General features: G+C 38.8%; 1 protein-coding gene and 1 pseudogene across 2 annotated transcripts in view; one reads left to right on the plus strand and one right to left on the minus strand.

Moving 5' to 3' along the window:
* DPP10 (dipeptidyl peptidase like 10) overlaps positions 1–26,253 on the minus strand; it is a 632,664-nt gene that overhangs the window by 330,901 nt on the left and 275,510 nt on the right. The gene's annotated exons all lie outside the window — the stretch shown is intronic.
* The window catches only part of LOC100464168, a 76,160-nt pseudogene continuing 55,337 nt past the window's right edge, over positions 5,431–26,253 (plus strand).

The following is a 26,253-nucleotide window of genomic DNA, read 5'->3' on the forward strand; positions in this document are numbered from 1 at the left end:
CACCAGTCCTGTACAAAATAATTTTCTTTTTTCAGGGTTCAACTCCTGTAAGGCGCCTCTACCTACATGAAAATACCATCTGGCCTTCACCACTGCTGCCTTGGTGATTTGTCTGTTGCCCCAGGAGTAAACTCTCTTTGTCTCTGATGTAAAGGCCTCCTGTTTCACATACACATTAATTTGCAAGTAGGGCAAAACCTCAGATCCTTGCACTCACTCAAAAGCTCTCCTCCCTCAATTCTAAACATCCCCCCATTTTCTCTCAAGGTTTTAAATTTTAATATTAATTTCTACATCACCAATAAAATAGCCTCAAATTGCATAGTGAAATTTTATTAATGTAGTCATAAATCAAATAATCCTTCATCAAACTTTAAATTAAAAACTCAAAATTAACATTAATTCTACACATCCAATTTGTGCTTTCACACTGTGACACTGACTACCATTTAACTCTCTGAATTACACTATTTATATATGTATCTGTGCAGACTTAACCACCCAGCACATTAGCTATTTTGATATCCCCTTTGGATTCTCCCTAGCTAGTCCATGCGCTTAAGCCCATTTCCGTTAACTACTGACATTTCCCCAATGACAAACATGTTTACTCTCTAACACCTTTGATAAGGTTATGACCTTCTTCTCCAGATGCAATGCTCTGCCATGATTCTTTCAGTTGAATGGACATAGGAATTCATTATCTTTCCCTATCCAGTGCCAGCTCGTCTTGAACTTTGTTATCCCATGAAAATTTTTTTCTAGTCACGTTTAGTATCAGCACGTTCAAGATGACAAAAGAAAAAGACATATGGTGATTTCACTTATATGGGGAACATAGAAAACAAAACAAATGAATAAACAAACAAAAAGCAGAATTAGATCTCTAAATACAGAGAACAAACTGGTGTTTGCCAGTGAAGAGAAGGATGAAGGTGGGCAAAAAGGGCAAAGGGAGGAGGAGGTACAGGTTTCTCGTTGTGAGGCGCATAAGTCACAGGAATAAATGTACAGCATAGGGGACATAGTCAATGATATTGGAATGTGTTGTATGGTGACAGATGGTAGCTACACTTGTGAGCAGAGCATAAGGTATAGAGAAGTTGGATTACTGTCGTACACCTGAAACTAATGTAACTTTCTATAGTGTGTCGACTATGCTCAAAAAAAAAAAAAAAAAAGAAAGAAAAGAAAAAGAAATGAGTTCTAAGTAATTTTTTGCATCTTTCTGATTGTACAGTAATATATATTCACCATTGAAAATTTGTATCATGCAAACATATCAAGAAAAAATAACTATGAAAATGTTAATATATTTCCTTATAAAACACACTGTTGAGATCTCAATGTGTATCAGAGTTTACATCCTTTTTTTTCTTTTAAAATTGAAGACTAGGCATTATACCCCACTATTAAAAATTTGCCATTAGCTATTTTAAATGCCTAACACTTTTCAGGGCAAATGACACTTTAGAAAGAAAAATAAATTGAAACATGATAATTGGTAATAAAGAAGAGGAAAAGCTGTATTTAGAATGTAGAAAGAAGAAAATACAGATAAGGTAGCCCTGAATATAGTTTCACAAAGCAGCTCTGAGGAATTTTGTTGTCTGGCAAACTAATTCACACATCTGAACAACAGCTGCTATGACTCTTCAAACGCATAATGGCATACCTTTATCAATTTCTGCATTTTTCAATTAAATCTCTAGAGACTGAAATTGATCACTGCACTCCAAGAAGTATATAATTGAACCATAAGGTAAGACTTCATTAAATAGAAAATTGACTTAGTTGAATAAAATAGAAGTATTGCATCGATTTAAACAAAAACAACATTGAAAGAAGTGACAAAAGGAATAATTAAAAATTCACACCCTGAAAGACAATCAGATCCAGGACTGAATAACAGAAATGTTAAATATATTAAAATGCATCTGACAATTATCAGCATCACAAATTATAATCAGTCCTGTGGCTAAGTTTAGTGGAAATGAGGCAATAACTTTGGGCAGCAGGTTTCTGAGTTTGGATGAAATCACTTCTCAAGCATTTTTAAGCCTTTTTTTTTCTTTAACAATGTTGAAATTCATGGGAAAAACTCAGTCGATTAAAGAAAGATGCTCATTAAGTCCAAGATGTAAAATGGTTTTAATCAGATTTTGTCATATGCCAAGGATGTAACTTATCCAACTCTGAAGAGCTATTACACAAATTGATGTTCTTAGGAGAAAATTGATCAGGTAAGAGTACTTGGATAAGTCACTGCTATTATTTTCTATTTTAAGTTAGGATGTGGGAGACAAGTAAAGGACTATTTTTGTTTCCAGTATCAAAAGCCTCAATCTAAATGGACATAACCAAAAAAAAAAAAAAAAAGGATTGTATTGTACATCTGGCTTCAAGTATGACTTGATGCCAGGGTTCAAATGATGCCATCAAGGGTATGGATACTATCTTATCAGATTTTTTTTTTTTTCAGATGGCTCTATTCAGATTGGTTTTCTCTTCTCAATCAGAAGATGGTTTTAACAACACGGAAAGCTTACAACCTCTTACTTTCAAGTCCAACAAGAAAAAATCAAGGTTCTTTTTTTCCAGGATTCTCAATTAGCGATTCATTCCTCTATTGTTCTTGATTGGGCCAGGCAGACATTCTAGCCCTGGATGTTAAGGATTTGCAATGCATTAACAGACACAGGAGTAAATCCCATGTCTACTCATGCCAAGGGTTGAGTATTGATTTTTAAGAAAAAAATATTTTGTGCATGTCAGAAAAAGGTCAAGCTTGGCAAAGTGATACAGACAATAGATCTATTTCATGGTGTATGTGTGCTGTTAATGACTGATTCACATATGAAGGATATTGTTTAGAACAAAAACAATGCTTCTCCAAACCTAAATTGGTGTTTCATTATACAGGAAAGTGAAGCAGAATTGATTATAGAACGCGTGAGAGTAGGTCAGAGGAGGTATTTGGCGGCAGCAGAAGAGGTCCATCATACGAAATACATCGTAATAATTGTTAAAATTCTGAGAAAAAATGTGGGTGTGCTTGGGGTCCTGCCATATTCCCAAATCATGTTTCTCTAGAGAAACAAATCATGTTTCTCTAGAGAAACATGATTTTGCCTGAAATCACAGGACTTTTGTGGCTCACTGGGGAAGCTTGCCAGGAGGAATGTGTGCTTTTGCCAGGATGTGTAGTCAGAGATTTCATTCTACTGAGGGGGTGGGAGGGGATCATGCTGGCAACAGATCAGTCTGGGACTGCTGAGGGGATATAAAGATGCATGTCCTGGAAGAATTACAAATTTCCCTCAAAGTTTCAAGTCTCCTGTTGAGTTGTTAAGAGTTATCAGATTTGCCAAGGAACAGACTGAATTTACAAATGAGTCTTGCCAATAAGGATAAACTCTAAACATACAATTTAAAATGAATCACTCAGTGTTACAACACTAACACACTATGTATTTTATTACTGAGTTTATTTCCCTCAAACTACCCACACCAACCCCACTGGTGATTATTCTGAACCAAATCTCCCTTATTAAACATCACAGACAAGTTCAAAGTCCATCCCCCCACCATGAATCCTTTCCAATCAATATGTGCTTATATATACACATATGTACATATATCATATGCAGATATATTTAATATAAGTAATATATATATTCTTTCAATTCATTAGTCATAGAGATATAGGTTATCTAATTGCTTTATACATTGTTTCTATACAGGAGTCCTCAGAATAAATAAATAATTGGCTCCAAAATATTTTGAAGAGCTGGGAGGAACCAAAGAGGTCACCTTGTCTAATCCCTTCATTTTATCAACGAAAAATTAAAGCCACAGAAAACTTTTTTTCTAAAACAACACATATTTATTATCTCACAGTTTCCATGGACGATGAGCCCAGGAATGCTTAGCTGGGTCCTCTGCTCAGGGTCTGACAAGGCAACAGTAAAGTATCAGCTGGGAGGGAAAAGCCACAGAAAACTTTGGGTGAACGTAGTGAGGAATAAGGAACTGAAACTCCTGGATTGGGATTCCAAGTCCAGTCTAATTTCTGCAACACTGGCTATCTCTTAACTAATGACAGATGCTTATACTGTTTCCTTAAGCTAGCCCTCTAATCTGTATATTCTTTTCCCTTTCCCCTTAGCTTTAAGTTTCAAGAACTCCTTTATGAAGATAAGAGACGCACTCCTAAGTCATAACTAAGTCATGGGTAAGCAATACTGTATAGTTGTCAGTGTCTCCCTACTACTGCTTCCAGGATGGGCTCAGGTGACCCACAGTAGTGGGCTGAGGGAGGCACAGGGTAATGGTGCTCCATCTGCCTCTTGGGATGAGCAGAGTGAGGCTAGAATTACTAAGAGAAAATGTGAAGCAGGCAGGTGCTTTGAGCCTTTTGGACAAACAGTCCCACTCTTTATCTTCTAACTCTGACGCACTGGATGGTTCCCGTTTCTCATCTCATGAAAGGTACTCTGGGTTTTCTTAAATTCTCCATTCCTTGCCATCCCTCCAGCTATGATATTTGAATACTCAACATCATATTTAATTCAAGCCACCTGTTTGCACAGATGGCAGCTTGCTCACTTTTATGCAAGAGCTAAAGATCTAGGCCTGACAAAACATGAGTTAAACTGTCACTTCGCTTTGTTTCTCCAAGTTTAAAGTGAGTTAAAGAATCAGAGAGAACAGATGTCTCTCCTTGCACGTTCTATTTCACCTTTCTCTGTCTCCCATGATCTTTTAGAAAACACGATATGAGATTCTTTGCACTGAACATTACGTTTCTGCTTCAAAAAGATGAACCCTCCTTGTCCCTCTTCCTAATATGACACTTATTGTCACATCATTAAGCAGATAAGAGCCACAATCTGCAGATCCTGCCTCACTTCACCTGCATTTTACTTTCATAACATTTGCTCTGGGACACAGCTGCAAGCGTACATACGATCGACTAGCAGATAACTATGTTCGCAGATGCAGATACGATACAGAAAAGAAGCACTATTTATTATCCTTATCAAAGTGTTCTGATACAACAAGTAACAAGATAGTACACACAATTTTTCAAGCTGTGGTTAGACTAGTCACTCAATTATTTATTTTTTAAGTGTTTACCATGTTCCTGAGAAATGTGCAAGGGGGAGAAATAAGCACCTAAAATCTTAAAATAAAGTTATGTGGTACATTTAAAAAAAGAGTCACCATTTATTACTGTCTACAGAAGCGGAGGCATTTCATTAGGCATTTATACTTATCTCGTGTAATTCTTACAATGACAGTCCTTTTTACATAAGAGAAAACAAAATTGAACTTCAGGGAACTTCATTAACTGGACTAACACTACACAATTACGAGAGTGGTGCAACCAGAATTGGGAGAGTAGACGGATTTAAGTACAATTTGATGATGAGAGCAACACTGGCTGCTCCAGGGGAGCTACTTCTTGGTCTCTACCCCCTTCCATTAGCCCCCGCCCCCAGTCTGGGCTGGTGTCCTGACCTGCAGCAGACAGAGGTGGTCATTGAGGGGCAGCTTGTGAAAGCCCTTGCAGTGGTCCATTCTGGGAAACAACTGAGGTCTGAGCCTGGCAAATTCAGGAGCATATGCCTCCATGTCTATTCTGCAGGTGCGAGCTCCTGCTCTTTTCAGACTCCTGAAGGTCAGCTGTCAGAATCCCGTCAGAAGCCGAGATAACAGCACAACAGCATCCGGCTGACTGTGGAGCTAGCCCCTGCTTGGCTGGTGCAGACCCACCTCTGAAGTCCAGCAAGAGGAGAGTGACCTTCAAGGGGCCAAAGGCAGGCTGTGAGGCTGGAGCAGATGACCAAGTCCTCCTGCTCTCATACTACACTCCACGTCAACATATGAAATATGTATATGTGTGTGTTTTTATTTTTAAAAAGTATATGGTTTTATTCCAATTGTTTTATTGTGATAAAATACCCATAACACAATTTATCATCTTAATTTTAAGTGTACAGTTGAGTGGTATTAAGTACATTCCTACTGTGCAACCATTCGACCATCCATCTCCAGAGCTCTTTTCATCTTCCCCAACTGACGCTATACACCTGCTTAGCAGGTACTCTCCAGTCCCCTCTTCTCACAGCCTCTGGCAATCACCACTCTATGCATTATATGATAACTGAATTGAAATAAAAATTAAAAAAATAAAATAAAACAAGACAAAATCAGAGAGGGAGACTAACCATAAGAGACTCGTAAGCATGGGAAACACACTGAGGGTTGCTGGAGGGGAGAGAGGTGGAGGGATGGGGTAGCTGGGTGATGGACATTAGGGAGGGTATGTCATGTAAAGAGCACTGGGTGTTATATAAGACTGATGAATCACTTCGAGCTGTACTACAAAGCTGTGATCACAAAGACAGCATGGTACTGGCACAAAAACAGACACATCGACCAATGGAACAGAATAGAGAACCCAGAAATGGACCCTCGGCTCTTTGGGCAACTAATCTTTGATAAAGCAGGAAAAAACATCCGGTGGAAAAAAGACAGTCTCTTCAATAAATGGTGCTGGGAAAATTGGACAGCTACATGCAAAAGAATGAAACTTGACCACTCTCTCACACCATACACAAAAATAAACTCCAAATGGATGAAAGACCTCAATGTGAGACAGGAATCCATCAAAATTCTAGAGGAGAACATAGGCAACAACTTCTATGACATCGGCCAGAGCAACCTTTTTCACGACACATCTCCAAAGGCAAGAGAAATAAAAGATAAAATGAACTTATGGGACTTTATCAGGATAAAGAGCTTCTGCACAGCCAAGGAAACAGTCAAAAAAACTAAGAGACAGCCCACGGAATGGGAGAATATATTTGCAAAGGACACCACAGATAAAGGACTGGTATCCAAGATCTACAAAGAACTTCTCAAACTCAATACACGAGAAACAAATAAACAAATCATAAAATGGGCAGAAGATATGAACAGACACTTTTCCAATGAAGACATACAAATGGCTAACAGACACATGAAAAAATGTTCAAAATCATTAGCCATCAGGGAAATTCAAATCAAAACCACACTGAGATACCACCTTACGCCAGTTAGAATGGCAAAGATAGACAAGGCAAGAAACAACAATTGTTGGAGAGGATGTGGAGAAAGGGGATCCCTCCTACATTGTTGGTGGGAATGCAAGTTGGTACAGCCACTCTGGAAAACAGTGTGGAGGTCCCTTAAAAAGTTAAAAATTGAACTACCCTATGACCCAGCCATTGCACTACTGGGTGTTTACCCCAAAGATACAGACGTAGTAAAGAGAAGGGCCATATGCACCCCAATGTTCATAGCTGCATTGTCCACAATAGCCAAATCATGGAAGGAGCCGAGATGCCCTTCAACAGATGACTGGATTAAGAAGCTGTGGTCCATATATACAATGGAATATTACTCAGCTATCAGAAAGAACGAATTCTCAACATTTGCTGCAACATGGACGGCACTGGAGGAGATAATGCTAAGTGAAATAAGTCAAGCAGAGAAAGACAATTATCATATGATTTCTCTCATCTATGGAACATAAGAACTAGGAGGATCGGTAGGGGAAGAAAGGGATAAAGAAAAGGGGGGTAATCAGAAGGGGGAATGAAACATGAGAGACTATGGACTATGAGAAACAAACTGAAGACTTCAGAGGGGAGGGGGTGGGGGAATGGGATAGACTGGTGATGGGTAGTAAGGAGGGCACGTATTGCATGGTGCACTGGGTGTTATACGCAACTAATGAAGCATTCAAACTTTACATCGGAATCTGGGGATGTACTGTATGGTGATTAACATAATATAATAAAATTAAATTAAAAAAAAAAAGACTGATGAATCACTGACCTCTACCTCTGAAAACCAATAATACATTATATGTTCATGGAATTTAAATAGAAATTTTTTTAAAAATTAAGAAATCACCACTCTACTTCTTGTTTCTACAATTCCAACTCTTTTATGTACTTCAGATAAGTGGGATGGTTCAGTATTTGTCTTCTTGTGATCGGCTTATTTTACTTAGCATGTCTTCAAGAATCACTCCAGTTGTAGCATATGTCAGAATTTCTTTCTTTCTTAAAGATGAATAATATGCCATTGTATGTATATACCACATCTTGCTATCTATTCATCCATCAATGGAAACCTGAGTTGTTTCCATGTTTTAACTATTGTGAATAATGCTGCTATAAACACGGATGAAAAAATATCTCTTTAAGACACTGCTTTTATTTTTTTGGGGGGGAGATATACCCCAATGTGGAATTTCTGGATCACATGGTAATCTCGTTTAATGTTTTGAGGACACCCACACTGTTTTCCACTGTGGCTATACTATTTCACGTTCCCAGTAGTAATACACAGAGGTTCTAATTTCTCCACATCCTTGCCAAAATATGTTATTTTCTGTCTTGTTTTTTGTTTGTTTGTTTGTTTGTTTATTATAATAGTCCCCATCCTCTGGTTGTGGTTTAGATCTGCATGTTTCTGATGTTAACGATGTGCATCTTTTCATGTGTTTACTGTCCATTTGTGTATCTTGGAAAAACATCTATTCAAGTCTTTTGTTCATGATCTGGTTTTTGTTGTTATTGTTTCTGAGTTTTAGGAGTTCTCCAAGTGTGCTGGTTATTGATCCCTTATCAGATGTATGATTTGCAAATATTTTCCCTTACCACTGCTTTTATTGTGTCGCATACATTTTAGAGGTACATTGTGTTCTCATTTTCATTTGTCTCTGAGCATTTTTTAACTTATTTCTAAGTTATTTTACTTTTACTTTTTCAGCCTTGATCAACTAGTTAAGACTGCATTTCGTTTCCATAAATTTGTTAATTTTCCAGTTTTTCTTCTAACATGGTTTCCAACTTCATCCCATTTTAATCAGAGAAGATCCTTTGTATATCTTTTGAAATCTATTGCTACTTAATTTGTGGCCTAATTTATAGTCTATCCTGGAAGATGCTCCATGTACATTTGGACAGAATGTATGATTCTGCCATAGAGCACAGTGTCTCCATATGTCTGTTAGAGATAGTTGGTTTGTTGTGTTGTTCAAGTCCTCTATTTCCTTATTTACCTTCTATCTGGTTGTTAAATCCTTTGCTAAAAATGGGGTATTCAAGTCTCCGACTATTATTATAGAGCTAGTTCTCCTTTCAATTCCATCAATTTTTCCTATATTTTGATGGTCTGTTATTATGTATGTAAATGTTTATAATTGCTGTACATTCTTGGTGTATTGAAACTTCTGTTACTACATAAAGTTATTTGTATCTTGCCAACTTTTTTGATTTAAAGTCTGTTTTGGGTGCCTGGGTGGCTCGGTCATTAAGCAGCTATCTTCAGCTCAGGTCATGATCCCAGGGTCCTGGGATCAAGCCCTGCATCGGACTCCGGCTCCCTGCTCAGCAGGAAGCCTGCTTCTCCCTCTCCCACTTCCCCTGCTTGTTTTCCCTCTCTCACTGTCTCTCTCTCTCTGTCAAATAAATAAGTAAAATCTTTAAAAAAATAAAGTCTGTTTTGTCTAATATTAGCACAGTTACCTATGATCTCTTTTGGTTACTGTTTGCATGGAATATCTTTTGTCATCCTTTTCACTCTCAACTTACTTGTGTCTTTGGATTGAAAGTGTGTCTCCTATACACAGCATACAGTTAGATCATATTTTTAATCCATTATGGCAATCTTATCTTTTTATTGGAGAGTTTAATCTATTTATATTTAATTACTGGCAATTTTAAGTTATTGCTGATAAGGAAAAACTGATTTCTATCATTTTTCTATTTGTTTTCTATATGCCTTATAGGTTTTTATTCTCACTTCCTGCATTAGTCTTCTTTTATGTTTCATTGATTTTCTATAGTGAAATGTTTAAATACCTTTCTCATTTCCTTTGGGGTATATTCTGTAGCTATTTTCTTTATGGTTGCCATGGGAACTACATTTAACATCCTAAAGTTTATAACAGTCTAATTTGAATTTATACTAGCTTATCCTCAAGAACATACAAATCTCTGCTCCTTTACAACTCCATACCCACCACTTCTAGTTGTGGATGTCACAAAATTACATCTTTATCTATTGTGTGTCCAAAAACATAAACTCTGTGTCTCTGTGGCTGAATTCCTAAGAAGCTCAAGTCCATGTAGTCTCTGGCATCTTTTCCACTTTCTGCCTCCATGGGCTGAATCTCTTAGAGCCTGACTAAGAGACAAGATGACTCTTATGACTTCTCATCCTTTTCTCATGTGAATGCACTGCTTTAGTTTTTAGAACAGTCTGGCGCTAAGATTAAGATCGTTGACTTCAGAAAAGTCTAGGTGTCCTATTACAATTTAAAAAACATCCATTTTTCTTGTTATGGACTCTTGGTAAATAATAGAGCAGTATGTGTTTACAATTGATATTTTCCTTGTATAATGATCTTCCAGAGGTCACAAGGTAAAAGGAATGCTGAATAATGACAGGATTTAGCCATTCTTGGATTCAAGGATGTAATGTCATCTCACAGCACCGTATATTCCAATTATACTCCTAACAGAAACTTCAACCTCAATTCACATACACCTTGGCCCACTGGAAATCCAAAAGTCCTGAGTTTACATTGAGCCATACCCAGCAATAAGATGCTTCCTTTTTCTCCACAATAGTTTTATGAGGAAGTCAATGATAGGTCTGCCTTCAAGAATTGCTATATAATGTTCACACATACACACACACACACAATTCTGTATATAAAATGTCAGAGGAAAAAAAAATCAGTTTTCACAAAAACAGTACCCTAAACCAACATTAAATAGTTAATTTAAATTGATTAAACCTTTACAACCTAAGTAGACATAAAGTTAGCTGATTTCTAGAGTGTTCCATAAAACTGCACTCTTTATGCTCCTACATATTCTCTATGGCAGTCAGCCAGAGAAAGCCTTTAGAAGACTGAAAACTCATGCTGGAGCCATTGAAGTTTATTCTTGCCCATTCTGAAAAATTGGCTGATATTGATAATTGTTATAAAAAGTTTACCCCATGAGTCTCATAGGCTGCCAAGAATGTAATTGTGCTGAAATGGAAGGCTGGTATTAAGCTTGCATCTGGTTCTGAGTCAAGGAGCCCTCACTCTTTGACTAGCATCAAGGGAAGCTTCTTTCATTTAGGGAAAACAGATGGAACAATTTGACTATAATGGAGTTCATTTTGAGGAAGTGTCCCAGCTTGTCCAAACTGATGGCACATTGGATAGGATTTCAAATAAATAATGAACACCTGCATGAGTTGTACTTACTACCCCTGGCTCAAATAAACGAGGTATTAAAACATTTATTAGGCATCTACTATGTTTGAAGCATGGTTTCACTCATGATTTTATCAAACATGATATTACAATCCTAATTCTGCCCTTTTTTTACTAAACAATTGTAAGAGAACACTGTATTCTATGATAATAAAAACATTGTTCAGAACACTTTCAGATCGTGTTTTTATTTATTATATCAATATGTGGTATTTGTGAAACTCAGCATTTGCCAACATTGTAAGTGGAATCTTAAATATATTCTAACATTCCTGAGAACTACAACCATCTTCCCGAATGCTTTCTCAATCTTCTCCCATGATCTGCTCAAGAGTGCAAATGCGTGCCATTTACAAATTTGCTCAAGCATTCTGAATCTTAAGTTTCAACTCAATCATGATGAAAAATTGTATCCATAAATCTGTAAATGCTGAGGCGATTAAAATACTTCAGCAATAAAACTCAATAAACATTTATTAAGTTTCTACTATATATCAGGTACTAACTAGTCTATTTGCTAGGGATAAAAAAAAATCTATGAGTAACACATCCTCACACAGTAAAGAAGCTCACTCTCCCGTGGAGGATACAGGCAAATAAAACTATTTCAATACAAAGAAAAGTACTGTGATTAATAGTAAAGACCTGTGCTGTTGAACAAAGGTTGCAATTAGCCACCTATATTTTAGGACACTAGCCAAAATCAAGATGTATTTTAAATATAAAGTATAGACTACATTTTCAAAATTCAATATGAATATAAAATATCTCATTTTAAAAATACTGATTAATATTGAATTGCCATTCAGGAGATATTGTATTAAACAAAATGTATTAATACAATTAATTTCACCTGTTTCTTTCCATTTTTTTTAAATGTGTCCTTTAGTAGAAAAATATAAAAATTATAATGCATTTGTAACTCACATTAGGTTTCTGTTGAATAGCACTGGTATGAACTCTTACGCTAGACCTATTATATTCAAAACTCATTCAAACACTTGTTAGCTGTGAGACCTTAGGCAAAAGTTATTTAATTTTCTTTGCCTGTTTCCTCATGCATAAAAAGAGGTTGATGATAAGTAACATTATTGACTGAAAAGGTTGTTGTAATGAGTCAAAATGAATTAAACCATGTAAAAGGCTACTGTTAGTAAATAAGTAAGCACAGAACATTCGGTAAGCACAGAACAGTACACATCTAGGACCAGGGGAAGTAAATTCGAGGAAGAATTCCAAGAAAGAAAAAAAAAAAATGGTTTCACTGAGCCTTAAAAGAATGTGAGAGAGCTGTCCAAATGTAATGGGGGGGAAGAATGTTCTAAAAATAGGAACAATATGAATGAAGTCATCAAAACTGGAAAGAACAGTTACCCATTCTAGGAACTGAAAGTAGTTTTCAAAGTGTAAGATTGCAAACTTCCTCAAAGCAGTGGTGGGAAAAGAGACTAGAGAAGAGGCAAAAACCAGATCATGCACTGTCCTACCGTCTTCTGTGGAACTTAGGAAACGGAGAACTCCCTAAAATCAACCACCCTGTCCTAGGAGAGTCAACGGAAATATATGTAGAGAAGAACTGAACTAGGTATAAGTGAGGTCATGCAGGTGACTGCTAAAATATTAATAAAAGAACTTCTGATGAGTAAGGCATACTTCTTCCCCACTTTGCTTACTCTCAAGACAGGCTGTTTCTGATGGCTAGAAAATCATCCTTTTTCACTAACTGAGCCTTAAGCCTAAAAACTTAGAATCATGTATATATTCACCATAAGCTAGCTCATGAAAAAATTTTGAATTTTGCCAATCAGCAAACCCACCAGAAGAAATATTACCACTCAGATTCTATTCTGATTATTGATAGACACCAACACTCATAGTTGTTCATAACTGATACAGATAAAATAAAGAGACCTACCTCCCAGGAGAAAGAGAAAGGGTTGGAAGCTATCTGAAAAGGACTACTTTGTCTCGGGGACCCCGGTAGGATTAAAATATCAACTGTGCCCATAAGAATTTTCAAGAGTTCATTCCAAGAAACATCAGTTCAAACTGGACAATGCCAAATAGAAAGTGGTGAAGAGCTCTCTGCTGGCAGCAGCGAGGGGAAAGGTTTTTATAGAGAAGACACAGAAGCAGAACAAAACCTTTGATCAGCTAGAGATTAAGCAGTTGCCTTATTTGAGAAAGCCCAATTGGCTGTTCGTGATTCACTGCTCTTAAGTTTTGTTTGGTTTTGGCTTTTGGCTTCCAGTGCATCGACTCTGGCTTAGGTACTGGTTTGCATATATACGCTGCCAGGGCATTCGGGCCACCTCAATCTAATTGCCCTCTTGTTTAATTATTTTAACAGTAGCTACAGTGGTAAGTCATGAGGACAGTAAAATAACGACAAAGGCGACTCTTTTGGAAAAAATGTAGCAGATTAAATTTTAAATATGTTAAATAAAGAAACGTTATAAAAAAGTGAAATAGACAAATGCTTGTATCCATGTATGCATATAGTATATACTCAAAGCGTGATAGGAGGGGTGTCTGGGTGGCTCAGTCAGTTAAATGTCAGCCTTCTCCTCAGGTCATGATCCCAGGGTCCTGAGATCAAGCCCTGCATCAGGCTCCCTGCTTAGCGGGGAGTCTGCTTCTCCCTCTGCCTCTCCCTCAGCTTGTGCTCTCTCTCTCTCTCTCTCTCTCTTGCTCACTCTCTCCCTCAAATAAATAAAATAAAATTTTTAAAAACAAGTAAAAAAAATAAAAGTGTGATAGGAGAGCCTGTAACAGTAAGCAACAGCATTAATACCTGAAATAATTCTTAATTTCGATAGAATCATTATCTTCTCTTCTAGTAAGATTTGCTGCTTTGTTGTCAATGTTTTAAACAAACAGATACAAATATCTGCTCCATGTCAACATCCTGTGATAAAACCTGAATGCATATTCCTGGTTGATAACAGAATAGATACCTTAACTATTTCTTGGTAGTATGCTATTAGCATGTTTCACAGAGTCTGTCTCTGTCCCATGTCACTTGCACCTCCCCCACCCCAGTGTTGACTGCATCACTGAAGCAGACCTGCCCCTTCGCTCTTGTGGAAGCCATGTTCTTTCTCACAGGGCAGCAGTTTGTCTTGTACGTTCTCATGAACACACCGCATTTATCACTCACCCATGGCTCAACAATGCAACCTTCCATTTGTCTCTTCTTTGACTCAGATTTTTTGTTTTGTTTTGTTTATTGTCCTTCAGATTTGAAAACTAATGATGCAGCCTATGTAAATTTTGAAAAGAAAAAATCAAATTCTAGCTAAGACAGATGCGTCTTCAGGTGAGTGAGAACTACAAAGAAATAAAAATGTAAGAGCAAATATTATACTAAATTACCTCTAATGTTATTTAAGAACCTAAACTCCTACGGGTCTATCTTTGTACTGACCTTTTATTAAATTTCAAATCTCGCTGTGACTATTTTTGGGAAGAGAGCAAAGAAAACCAAAATTTGAAAACAAAGAGCAATATAGAAAAAGGAATAATGTAGACAGGGCCTCAGCGGTAGGAGAGCAGATTGGGAAATGCTCAAGCAAACAGTGATGGAATGTGACAGAGGCTATTAAAATCCAAATCCACACACACATTCAAATTGTTTTTCATCTGGACACGGTTTCTTCCCCTCGTCTGAACTGCAATCACAAATAATGGGCTTCAACCCTCTCAACCAGTGCCCAATGAGAGGGGCACGTCTATGCTAGCAAACATTTGGACATCTACTTGTTCATATGCTGGGCTTTGATGCCCAGGTTTCGTTCTGTGCCAGAGATCTTGGTCCAGGATGAAACTGGAAAAAGATGGTGCAGAGACAGGATGATAAATGAGGTTTACCAAATTAAAAGGTTGGGTTGTCCTCTTAACGTTCTTGGCAACAGGAACAGATTTACCAGTATGCCTGCCCTGAAATACATACTTCTATAAAGTTTTAAAGTCAAACAGCCAATACCCACAATATATAAAAAGATTAACAGGCAGCTCTTTTCTTTTTGTCTTTACATAGCTACCCAGATTCCAAATTCCTGCTGCAGAACACAGGACTTGTATAGATCTAGGTCCTGTTTGTTTGCTGTAACTTGAACCAAATTCATATTTCAAAAATTCTAAAATAGAAGGACATCTTGACGTGCAACAATTCTATTTCATGAGAGAATTTCCCCTTAAAATAAGATTTATCACACATTTCATTTGAAAATGGAATCCATTCAATGCACTTAAAATGCAAATAAGTGTATAGACTTTGATATCCAAATTTTTAAGAAAATAGTCTCTTAAATAATACTAAGATAAGCTTTTTCAGAAGTATTTCAATCTGTGATTGTAGAAGTTTTGAAAGGATGCTAATTCTTTGAACAGAAATAAAATAAAAGTAGAAAAGGTTTTAGTCATAGTAGTAGACAGGCTATACCTTCTAAATACCAGACCTCTGAAACTGACTACAAGGAAAATCACAAAGTGCGAAATGACAACCAGTAAATCTGTCGCATAGTTCCATTATCTCATCAGATACTTTGTACACTGTCATCTAAAATCCAGTCAACAATGTTTCACTAGATGAAACTGAATTTGAGAATATTCTAATATACTTGAATTTGAAAATTGATTGAAGTCCTTTGTTACCCCTTCCAAATAATTTTCAAAAATCATAGTTTTATACTTTATTTTTTTTAATTCTTATTCCTTCCAATTCTCCTAACATAATTTAGCAAAACTGAAACACAATATTCTAACAAGGCCCTGATTCTGTTATCTCAAGTTTATGTTTGTAATCTCTCCTGATCACTAAGGGTTACAAATTTGGTTTCACACGGTCCCACCTGTGTACAAACTGTTCTACATAATGAAACTTGCTACAGAAGTCAAAGCAAACACAGCTGTCACTCACCTAATAATTTTTAAAATTTTGTTAAAATGTTTTGTCTCTTTAAGTTTGCCATACTAAATAGCAATATTATTCAATCAATCTCACAAGCACAGGGAGTATCTTAGTCCACTATCTCCCATTTTTAATGACTTGCTTCATTTATAGTGTGTTTGTGTTTTGAGGAAATGTGTGCCTGGGTGTACACGTATTCATACTTTCTCTTCATTGCCACCAATACTGCCTATACTTTTTTCTTTACCATTACCCTTAATTTTCCCTGTGTTTTCCAAGTTTCTGAGGGAACTTGAACATTTTCTAACAAATCTACGTACTTCCTCAGGATAGTATTTAAAGTTAAGAAAATGGATAGGGAAGGGAGGTAAACTATAATCAATATTCCCACCATAGGCCAGGTACTTTCAATATATAGGTCATCTCTTTAATATCACAACCTTTGAAGGAAGATAGTATTACCATCACTTTATCTATGAGTAAACAAATCTAGAGTGTTCCAGTAACCTTTCATCACACTGATAATTAGAGAAGGGCCAGCATTGAATTAGATTTCCACAGGAACATCTATGACTTAAGTGCTACACCATAGCGCTTCAAGCTTCTATGTCAATCAGTAGTTACAGAGTTAGAAACTCAAATTTTGGGAAACCAAGGTTTTATTCTGTGTGGCCTTTTCAATTTTTCACAAATGTAATAGGATTTATATTATTTTGTCATCTCAAATGTTAATTTCATCATAAAAATTATTAGCACTATAGATAGACTATATTAAGTTTGCTGTAGGATGCTTTTATAGAAAATAATTTTTTTTTAAAGATTTCATTTATTTATTTGAGAGAGAGAGAGACAGAGCCAGCACAAGTGAGGGGAAGGGTAGAGGGAGAAGCAGACTGCCCACTGAGCAGGGAGCCTGACTTGGGGCTCAATCCCAGGACCCTGGGATCATGACCTAAGCCAAAGGCAGATGCTTAACCTACTGGCCCACTGAAGTGCCCTTAGAAAAGAATTTTTAGCAATAATCTTCAAAAACTGAAATAACTTAAATTGCTTTATTATTGATACATCAAATAGGAGTCGATGTTTAGTATAACCTGGGGAATATTAATATTCCTAGAAATTTCCTATTTGTGGAAAATGTTTTAATTAAAGTATTTCTCTGCTTTCTGAAGAATACTAGCTCTGCAAAATGTTACTTGGCACTTCAAATGATGAGATCCATGAATATAAAAGTTCAGGAATACTGCATTCTAATTTCCATCTCAGACATGTCAAAATACAGTTTAAAGCATCTGAGAGGTCCCGGATGGGAGACAGGAGGATACAGATTTGTATGGAGTGATATCCCCACATCAATTTGTAATGCATAGGCCTATTATTTTGTAGAGGTAGAAAATAAGTCAATCAGGGATTTGTACATGCACATCTTGGTAACACTGATCCAAAACAATGGTTTTCACACTTCGAAATCAGTCGTTCCTTAAACAGTTAATGGTCAGTGAATTTCTTAAAACACAGTTAACATTGTTACACATAATGGAATTTTACATTAGGTCTTTAAAAAGGCAAATTACTATGAAAATAAACTAATTTGGGAAGCTAATGTTTAACTGAGGGCAAACTCAAATCCTACGTGCATATATACCAACTAAATGACCAAAATATTATGCTCATTAATTCACACTTTCAGTACATTTAGCATTTTCTCAAATCTTTTTTTCTTTTTTTGGCCTGCCCTCCCCTCCTGAATCATAAAATACAATTTCTTTTCTTTCTCTCTCTCTCTCTCTCTTTTTTTTCCAGAGAGAGAGAACGTGTGTGCATGTGAGCACGGAGGGGAGGCAGTGAGAGAGGGAGAGAATCTTAAGCAGTCTCCATATCCAGTGCAGAGCCAAACCCTGAGATCATGACCTGAGCCGAGATCAAGAGTTGGACACCTAACCAACTGAGGCACCCAGGAGCCCCTTAAAATACAAATTCCCAGTGGTAGGCAAGCATAGACTATTGCCACTAATCCTTGTATACCGTACTACATATTTTGACACAGTACCATTTATTTCAATAACCTTTCCCCTCTTGGTGTGAAAATTATACTAGGTCTTTTAAAATTCAGCAGTCCTACTGCCTTTAAGATCTATTCTAATTTTTAGTCATACTTTAATATGTACTTTTACTCCAAAGTTCACAGTACGCAAGAGGATAACCATATTCTTTAAAAAAATAATCAACAGCATTATTGCAGCCAGAGGAGTTAACTGCTGCATTTAGGAGTACATGTTACAGCAATCTAGAAAGAGTCAAGTGCAAAAATTATATAGATGTAACAGGGGAAAAGGACTGCAGATATTATACAATACCTATTATTATTTTTTTTTAATTTTATTTTATTATATTGTGTTAATCACCATACAGTACATCCCCAGATTCCGATGCAAAGTTTGGCTTCATTAGTTGCGTATAACACCCAGTGCACCATGCAATACGTGCCCTCCCTACTACCCATCACCAGGCTATCCCCTTCCCCCACCCCCTCCCCTCTGAAGTCCTCAGTTTGCCTCTCACAGTCCATAGTCTCTCATGTTTCATTCCCCCTTCTGATTACCCCCCTTTTCTTTATCCCTTTCTTCCCCTACCGATCCTCCTAGTTCTTATGTTCCATAGATGAGAGAAATCATATGATAATTGTCTTTCTCTGCTTGACTTATTTCACTTAGCATTATCTCCTCCAGTGCCGTCCATGTTGCAGCAAATGTTGAGAATTCGTTCTTTCTGATAGCTGAGTAATATTCCATTGTATATATGGACCACAGCTTCTTAATCCAGTCATCTGTTGAAGGGCATCTCGGCTCCTTCCATGATTTGGCTATTGTGGACAATGCAGCTATGAACATTGGGGTGCATATGGCCCTTCTCTTTACTACGTCTGTATCTTTGGGGTAAACACCCAGTAGTGCAATGGCTGGGTCATAGGGTAGTTCAATTTTTAACTTTTTAAGGGACCTCCACACTGTTTTCCAGAGTGGCTGTACCAACTTGCATTCCCACCAACAATGTAGGAGGGATCCCCTTTCTCCACATCCTCTCCAACAATTGTTGTTTCTTGCCTTGTCTATCTTTGCCATTCTAACTGGCGTAAGGTGGTATCTCAGTGTGGTTTTGATTTGAATTTCCCTGATGGCTAATGATTTTGAACATTTTTTCATGTGTCTGTTAGCCATTTGTATGTCTTCATTGGAAAAGTGTCTGTTCATATCTTCTGCCCATTTTATGATTTGTTTATTTGTTTCTCGTGTATTGAGTTTGAGAAGTTCTTTGTAGATCTTGGATACCAGTCCTTTATCTGTGGTGTCCTTTGCAAATATATTCTCCCATTCCGTGGGCTGTCTCTTAGTTTTTTTGACTGTTTCCTTGGCTGTGCAGAAGCTCTTTATCCTGATAAAGTCCCATAAGTTCATTTTATCTTTTATTTCTCTTGCCTTTGGAGATGTGTCGTGAAAAAGGTTGCTCTGGCCGATGTCATAGAAGTTGTTGCCTATGTTCTCCTCTAGAATTTTGATGGATTCCTGTCTCACATTGAGGTCTTTCATCCATTTGGAGTTTATTTTTGTGTATGGTGTGAGAGAGTGGTCAAGTTTCATTCTTTTGCATGTAGCTGTCCAATTTTCCCAGCACCATTTATTGAAGAGACTGTCTTTTTTCCACCGGATGTTTTTTCCTGCTTTATCAAAGATTAGTTGCCCAAAGAGCCGAGGGTCCATTTCTGGGTTCTCTATTCTGTTCCATTGGTCGATGTGTCTGTTTTTGTGCCAGTACCATGCTGTCTTTGTGATCACAGCTTTGTAGTACAGCTCGAAATCCGGCATTGTGATGCCCCCAGCTTTGTTTTTCCTTTTCAACAGTTCCTTGGAGATTCGGGGCCTTTTCTGGTTCCATACAAATTTAAGGACTATTTGTTCCAGTTCTTTGAAAAATGTCCTCGGTATTTTGATCGGGATAGCATTGAAAGTGTAGATTGCTCTGGGTAGTATGGACATTTTAACTATGTTAATTCTTCCAATCCATGAGCATGGAATATTTTTCCATCTTTTTATGTCTTCCTCAATATCTTTCAAAAGTGATCTATAGTTTCTAGCATATAGGTCCTTTACGTCTCTGGTTAAGTTAATTCCAAGGTAACGCATGGTTTTTGGTGTTATTGTAAATGGGATGGATTCCCTAATTTCTCTTTCTTCAGTCTCGTTATTCGTGTATAGAAATGCAACTGATTTCTGGGCATTGATTTTGTATCCTGCCACCTTACTGAATTGTTCTATAACTTCTAATAGTTTGGGAGTGGATTCCTTTGGGTTTTCCATATAGAGTATCATGTCATCTGCAAAGAGAGACAGTTTGACTTCTTCTTTGCCGATTTGGATACCTTTGATCCCTTTTTGTCTTCTGATTGCTGTTGCAAGGACTTCTAGTACTATGTTGAATAATAGTGGCGAGAGTGGGCATCCTTGTCGTGTTCCTGATCTTAAGGGAAAGGCTTCCAGCTTTTCCCCATTGAGAATAATGCTTGCAGTAGGCTTTTCATAGATGGCTTTTATGAGATTGAGAAATGTACCCTCTATTCCTACACTCTGAAGGGTTTTAATCAGGAAAGGATGCTGTATTTTGTCAAATGCTTTTTCTGCATCAATTGAGAGGATCATATGGTTCTTGAGTCTTTTCTTGTTGATATGATGTATCACATTGATTGATTTGCGAGTGTTGAACCATGCTTGCATCCCAGGTATGAATCCCACTTGGTCATGATGGATAATCCTTTTAATGTACTGTTGGATTCTATTAGCAAGGATCTTGTTGAGGATTTTGGCATCCATATTCATTAGAGAAATCGGTCTGTAATTCTCCTTTTTGAGGGGGTCTTTGCCTGGTTTGGGGATCAAGGTAATATTAGCCTCATAGAATGAGTTTGGTAGCTTTCCTTCTGTTTCTATTTTTTGAAATAGCTTTAGGAGAATAGGTATTATTTCTTCTTTGAATGTTTGGTAGAATTCCCCAGGAAAACCGTCTGGGCCTGGAGTTTTATTATTTGGAAGGTTGTTTATCACTGACTCAATTTCTTCATAGTTAATTGGCCTATTTAAGAAATCTATTTCTTCCTGTTTCAGTCTTGGTAGTTTATAGGTTTCCAGGAAGGCCTCCATCTCTTCCAGATTGTTTAGTTTTTTGGCATATAGCTGTTGATAAAAGTTTCTAATAATCCTTGCAATTTCAATGGTGCTGGTCGTGACCTCTCCCTTTTCAGTCATAATTTTAATAATCTCAGTCCTTTCTCTTTGTTTTTGGACAAGTTTTGCCAGTGGTCTATCAATTTTATGGATTCTCTCAAAGAACCAGCTTCTAGTCCTGTTGATCTGCTCTACTGTGGTTCTGGTCTCTAATTCATTGATTTCTGCTCTAATCTTGGTCAACTCCTTCCTTGTCAGTGGGTTAGGCCTGTCCCTCTGTTGCTGTTCCAGTTTCTTGAGGTGAGAATATAGAAACTGCATTTTAGATTTTTCTATTCTTTTGAGTGAGGCTTGGATGGCTATGTATTTCCCCCTTAGGACTGCCTTTGCAGTATCCCATAGGTTTTGGACCGTTGTGTATTCATTCTCGTTGGTCTCCATAAATTGTTTAATTTGTTTTTTGATTTCCTGGTTTATCGAGTCATTCTTGAGCAGGATGGTTCTTAGCCTCCAAGTGTTTGAGTTTCTTCCAGGTTTTTCCTTGTGGTTGAGTTCCAATTTCAGAGCGTTGTGGTCTGAGAATATGCAGGGGATAATTTCAATCTTTTGGTATTGGCTGAGACCTGTTTTGTGTCCCAGAGCATGATCTATTCTTGAGAATGTTCCATGGGCATTTGAATAGAATGAGTATTCTTTGGTTCTGGGGTGTAGTGTTCTATATATATCTATGAGGTCCAACTCGTCGAGTATGGCATTCAAAGCCTTTGATTCTTTGCTTAGTTTTTGCCAGGGTGTTCTGTCTATTTCTGATAGTGGGGTGTTGAGGTCCCCTACTATTACTGTGTTCTTATCTATATGTCTCTTTATTTTGGTTAAGAGTTGGCTTGTGTATCTTGCTGCTCCCCTGTTGGGGGCATATATATTAATAATTGTCATATCCACTTGTTGAATACTTCCTTTAAGAATAATATAGTGCCCTTCTGTATCTCTCTCTATGGCCTCTAGTTTAAAATCCAGTCTATCTGATATGAGAATTGCTACTCCAGCTTTCTTTTGAGGTCCATTTGCGTGGAAGATGGTACTCCATCCCCTTACTCTAAGTCTGAATGCATCTTTGGGTTCAAAATGAGTCTCTTGTAGACAGCAAATGGATGGGTCATGTCTTTTTATCCAATCTGCAACCCTGTGGCGTTTTATGGGAGAGTTTAAGCCATTTAGATTGATAGAGATTATTGACAGATATGATTTTAATGATGCCATTTCTCTTTAAAGTCTTTGTATCGGTTGTGACTTGCTGCTCTGTATCACTCTTGGGGCCTTTTTACCTTTATAGAGCCCCCCTTAATATCTCCTGTAGGGCTGGTTTCGTGGTTACGAAATTGGTTAATGATTGGCGATTTTGGAACGTCTTTATTTCTCCATCAATTCTGAATGACAGCTTTGCTGGATAAAGGATCCTTGGCTGCATGTTTTTCTCTGAAAGAGCTTTAAAAATGCCCCCCCAAGCCTTTCTCTCATTCCAGGTCTCTGTAGACAGGTCTGACGTAATCCTGATACCTTTGCCTTGGTACGTGAGAAATTTCTTTGCCCTGGCCGCTTTCAATACTGTATCCTTGGATCTAATATTTGCGAATTGCACTATGACATGCCGTGGCGTAGGTTTGTCCTGGTTGAGCTTGGATGGGGTCCTCTCTGCCTCTTGGACACGAATGCTTGTTTCCCTTGCTAGATTAGGGAAGTTTTCAGCTACAATTTGTTCAAATATCTCTTCTAGACCTCTGTTTTTCTCCACCCCTTCAGGGATGCCGATGATTCTGACATTGGATCGTTTCATAGAGTCAGTAATCTCCCGTAATCTACATTCGTGGGCGTGGATTTTTTTAAGACCAGCTTCTATTTTCGTTTTTTCTTCTACTAACCCATCCTCCAATTCGCTAACGCGTTCCTCTGCCTCGGTGACCCTGGCCGTCAGAGCCTCTAGTTTTGACTGTATTTGGCCCATAGAATTTTTAATTTCTGTCAGATTCGCTCTCATTTCTGCCCTTAGGGATTCTATATTCTCAGCAACGCTTTCTCTGATGCTTTTTTCAAGTTTACTCATCATCTTGACCATTGTTGCTCTGAATTCCATTTCTGATAATTGGGATACATCCATATGTATTAATTCTGTGGCCGAGGCCAATTCTGTGGCAGAGGCCACAGACTCATTATCTTTTCTTTGCTGGGGGGGACTTCTCCTTCTCGTCATTCTGATGAAGAGAGATTGCAGGGTTGTCCAGAGCCCAAGTGTTGACTGGGACCCAGGCCGTGCGCCCTTGTTTTATAGAGATCTTAGGGATGTGGGCTTCTTCCTTAAAGAGTTTATTTATTTATTTGAGAGAGAGAGAGACAGTCAGCAAGAAAGGGAACCCAAGCAGAGGAGTGGGAGAGGAAGAAGCAGGTTCCCGGTGGAGAAGCCCGATGAGGGACTCCTTTCCGGAACGTTGTAAACACACCCTAATCCGAAGACAGGTGCTTGGTGACTGCGCCACTCAGGCGCTCCGGGTTGTGGGCTTCTTGATTTTTCAGCCTGCCTTCTGGGGGAGGGGCCTGCCTGCCGGTACTCAGAAAACCCTGTTTGGGTAGAGTCTCTGTGTCCCTTGCGAGGGGGGATGGGGATGGGCACCCTGTGAGCCGGTATTTCCGGGCTTTTGTTCTCTGGCGGCTTTCCCTGGCGGTTTGCTATGCCTCTTCTGAGAGAGCAGCAGCGGCTGAAATTCAGCCTCTGTCTCAGAACAGAGGGATCGCGGATCGTTCTCCACTGATGTTCTGGCCACTTTAACTCTGTTTCTGTTGGTGCTGCTCAACCCTGCAGCATCCCGGGCTGTGCGCCCCACACCCGGCGTCCCAGCCCTCACTTCCAGGGCCGGCACGTCTCTGTCCTTTGTGTTTCCAACCCCGCCCGCCGCCAGCCGCCCCGCGCGGGCTCCCGGAGCTCCCCGTCTCAGTCTGGTGTCTCACGGGTGCTGACCGCGAGTCCGCCTGCTCCCCCGTGCAGGTGGCCCTCCAGCCGCCAGCCGCCCCGCGGACGCTCCCGGAGCTCCCGGTCTCAGCCTCGATCCAGTGAGCACACCGGAGCTCCGGAGCTCCGTGAGATGCTTGGTGGTGCACGCTCCCGGCTCACGGACTCAGTCTGCCGTTTCCAGAGTGCGGGTCCGCGGTCCGCCCGCTCCCCGGTGCAGGTGGCCCGCCAGCCGCCCTGCGCGCGCGCTCCTGGAGCTCGCGTTCTAAGTCTGTTGTCTCGCGGGTGCCGTCCGCGAGTCCGCCTGCTCCCCCGTGCAGGTGGCCCGCCAACCGCCAGCCGTCCCGCGTGCGCTCCCGGAGCTCCCTTCTCAGCCTGCTGTCTCAAGCGTGCGGGTCCGCGGTCTGTCCGCTCCCCCTTGCAGGTGGCTACCGCTTCCCGGCGCCCTGACACGGCGGCTCCCTCCCCCTTCTGTTTAGCTTCCGATATCTGTGCGCGGTTTCACGGCTCCCCGCTTCGTACCTCGATACTCAGCGCTGGAGATGTTCATTTGTAGAGATCCAGATGTATCTTCCTGCGTCTCAGGCTGATTCCGTGGATATTCCTGCTGGTCTGGTACCCTATCCAGCTCAACTCAGGGGACCGGCTGAAAAAGGTGTCCCCTACTCCTCCGCCATCTTAACCTCCCCCCTCAATACCTATTATTTTTATCTTTATATTGTTTCCTTGCTTCTTTTCTAAGATGGGGCCAAAATTTTATTGTTCCAAGGCAGATTATGTCGGTGATTGGTCCTCTTTGGGAATATAAAAAAGAATCAGAGTACAGGATGAATAAAGAGAAGACCAGGGAGTATTAAATAGGGGCAATAGTGGGTAGGATCACACAGCTTTTCCACTTGAGATTATGGGGGAAAAAATCTGTAAGCTGATTCGGTACTGCCCTTAGATGAAGAACACTTTAGCTCCTGTAATTTACAGGATTCTCAATTCTTCCTCTAACCATTCTCCCAGTCATAGAATAAGGATTCTATGAGGCAGAAGGGATGACATAGTTATCTATTGGTAATATACCTATCCAGAGTCCATACCTGCCTAAGATTCTAAAAATTCCTACCTGAGCCCTCTTCTCGAGCTTGCAAAAGTTCATTGCTTGGATTTTTCCTCCTTAGGATGGATTGTGCCACATGTATGGACAACTCTGGGGTTAATGAGTATATCAGGGGATATGTTTATAGAAGGGTGTAAACATTTTCGACATGCTGGCTATGGTATCCACATGTTTAAGGTTCCTCAAGGTACTAAGAAAAGGGGGTTAGATAAAAGTGCCAGCTGCCAGGTGTTGATTTTCCTGTTTTGTTGAGTTTGGGTGCAGAATTCAAAGGAGTCAGATCATTCTCAATTCAAATTTAACTTTCCAGATTGTTAGGGAGATATCCTTGTCAAAGTAGGAAGATGGAATGTATTTCATTTAATAGTACACCACTTGATTTATGAATTAAATATTTAATGTGAAAAATCATCTCCATTTATATCTCATCTGACCCTAAAAACATTATGACTGGTCCTGTTCTGATCACATCATACTTGCTAATGGGGAGAAGCACACTCTAACATTTGAGTCATTTTGGGGAGGAATGTTGAGTAAAATTGGATAGAAAAAGTGACCTGGTGGTTAACCAGCGAAGATCTGATAGAGACTGAAGCCCTGATGCAGGATATCTATACAGCCATCATGAGCCAAGGCAGGTTAAGTAGACAAAAGAATGCCACAGTCAATGTAGAGGAGATA

The sequence above is a fragment of the Ailuropoda melanoleuca genome, chromosome 2 (genome assembly GCF_002007445.2).
Source record: "Ailuropoda melanoleuca isolate Jingjing chromosome 2, ASM200744v2, whole genome shotgun sequence".
Taxonomy (NCBI): domain Eukaryota; kingdom Metazoa; phylum Chordata; class Mammalia; order Carnivora; family Ursidae; genus Ailuropoda; species Ailuropoda melanoleuca.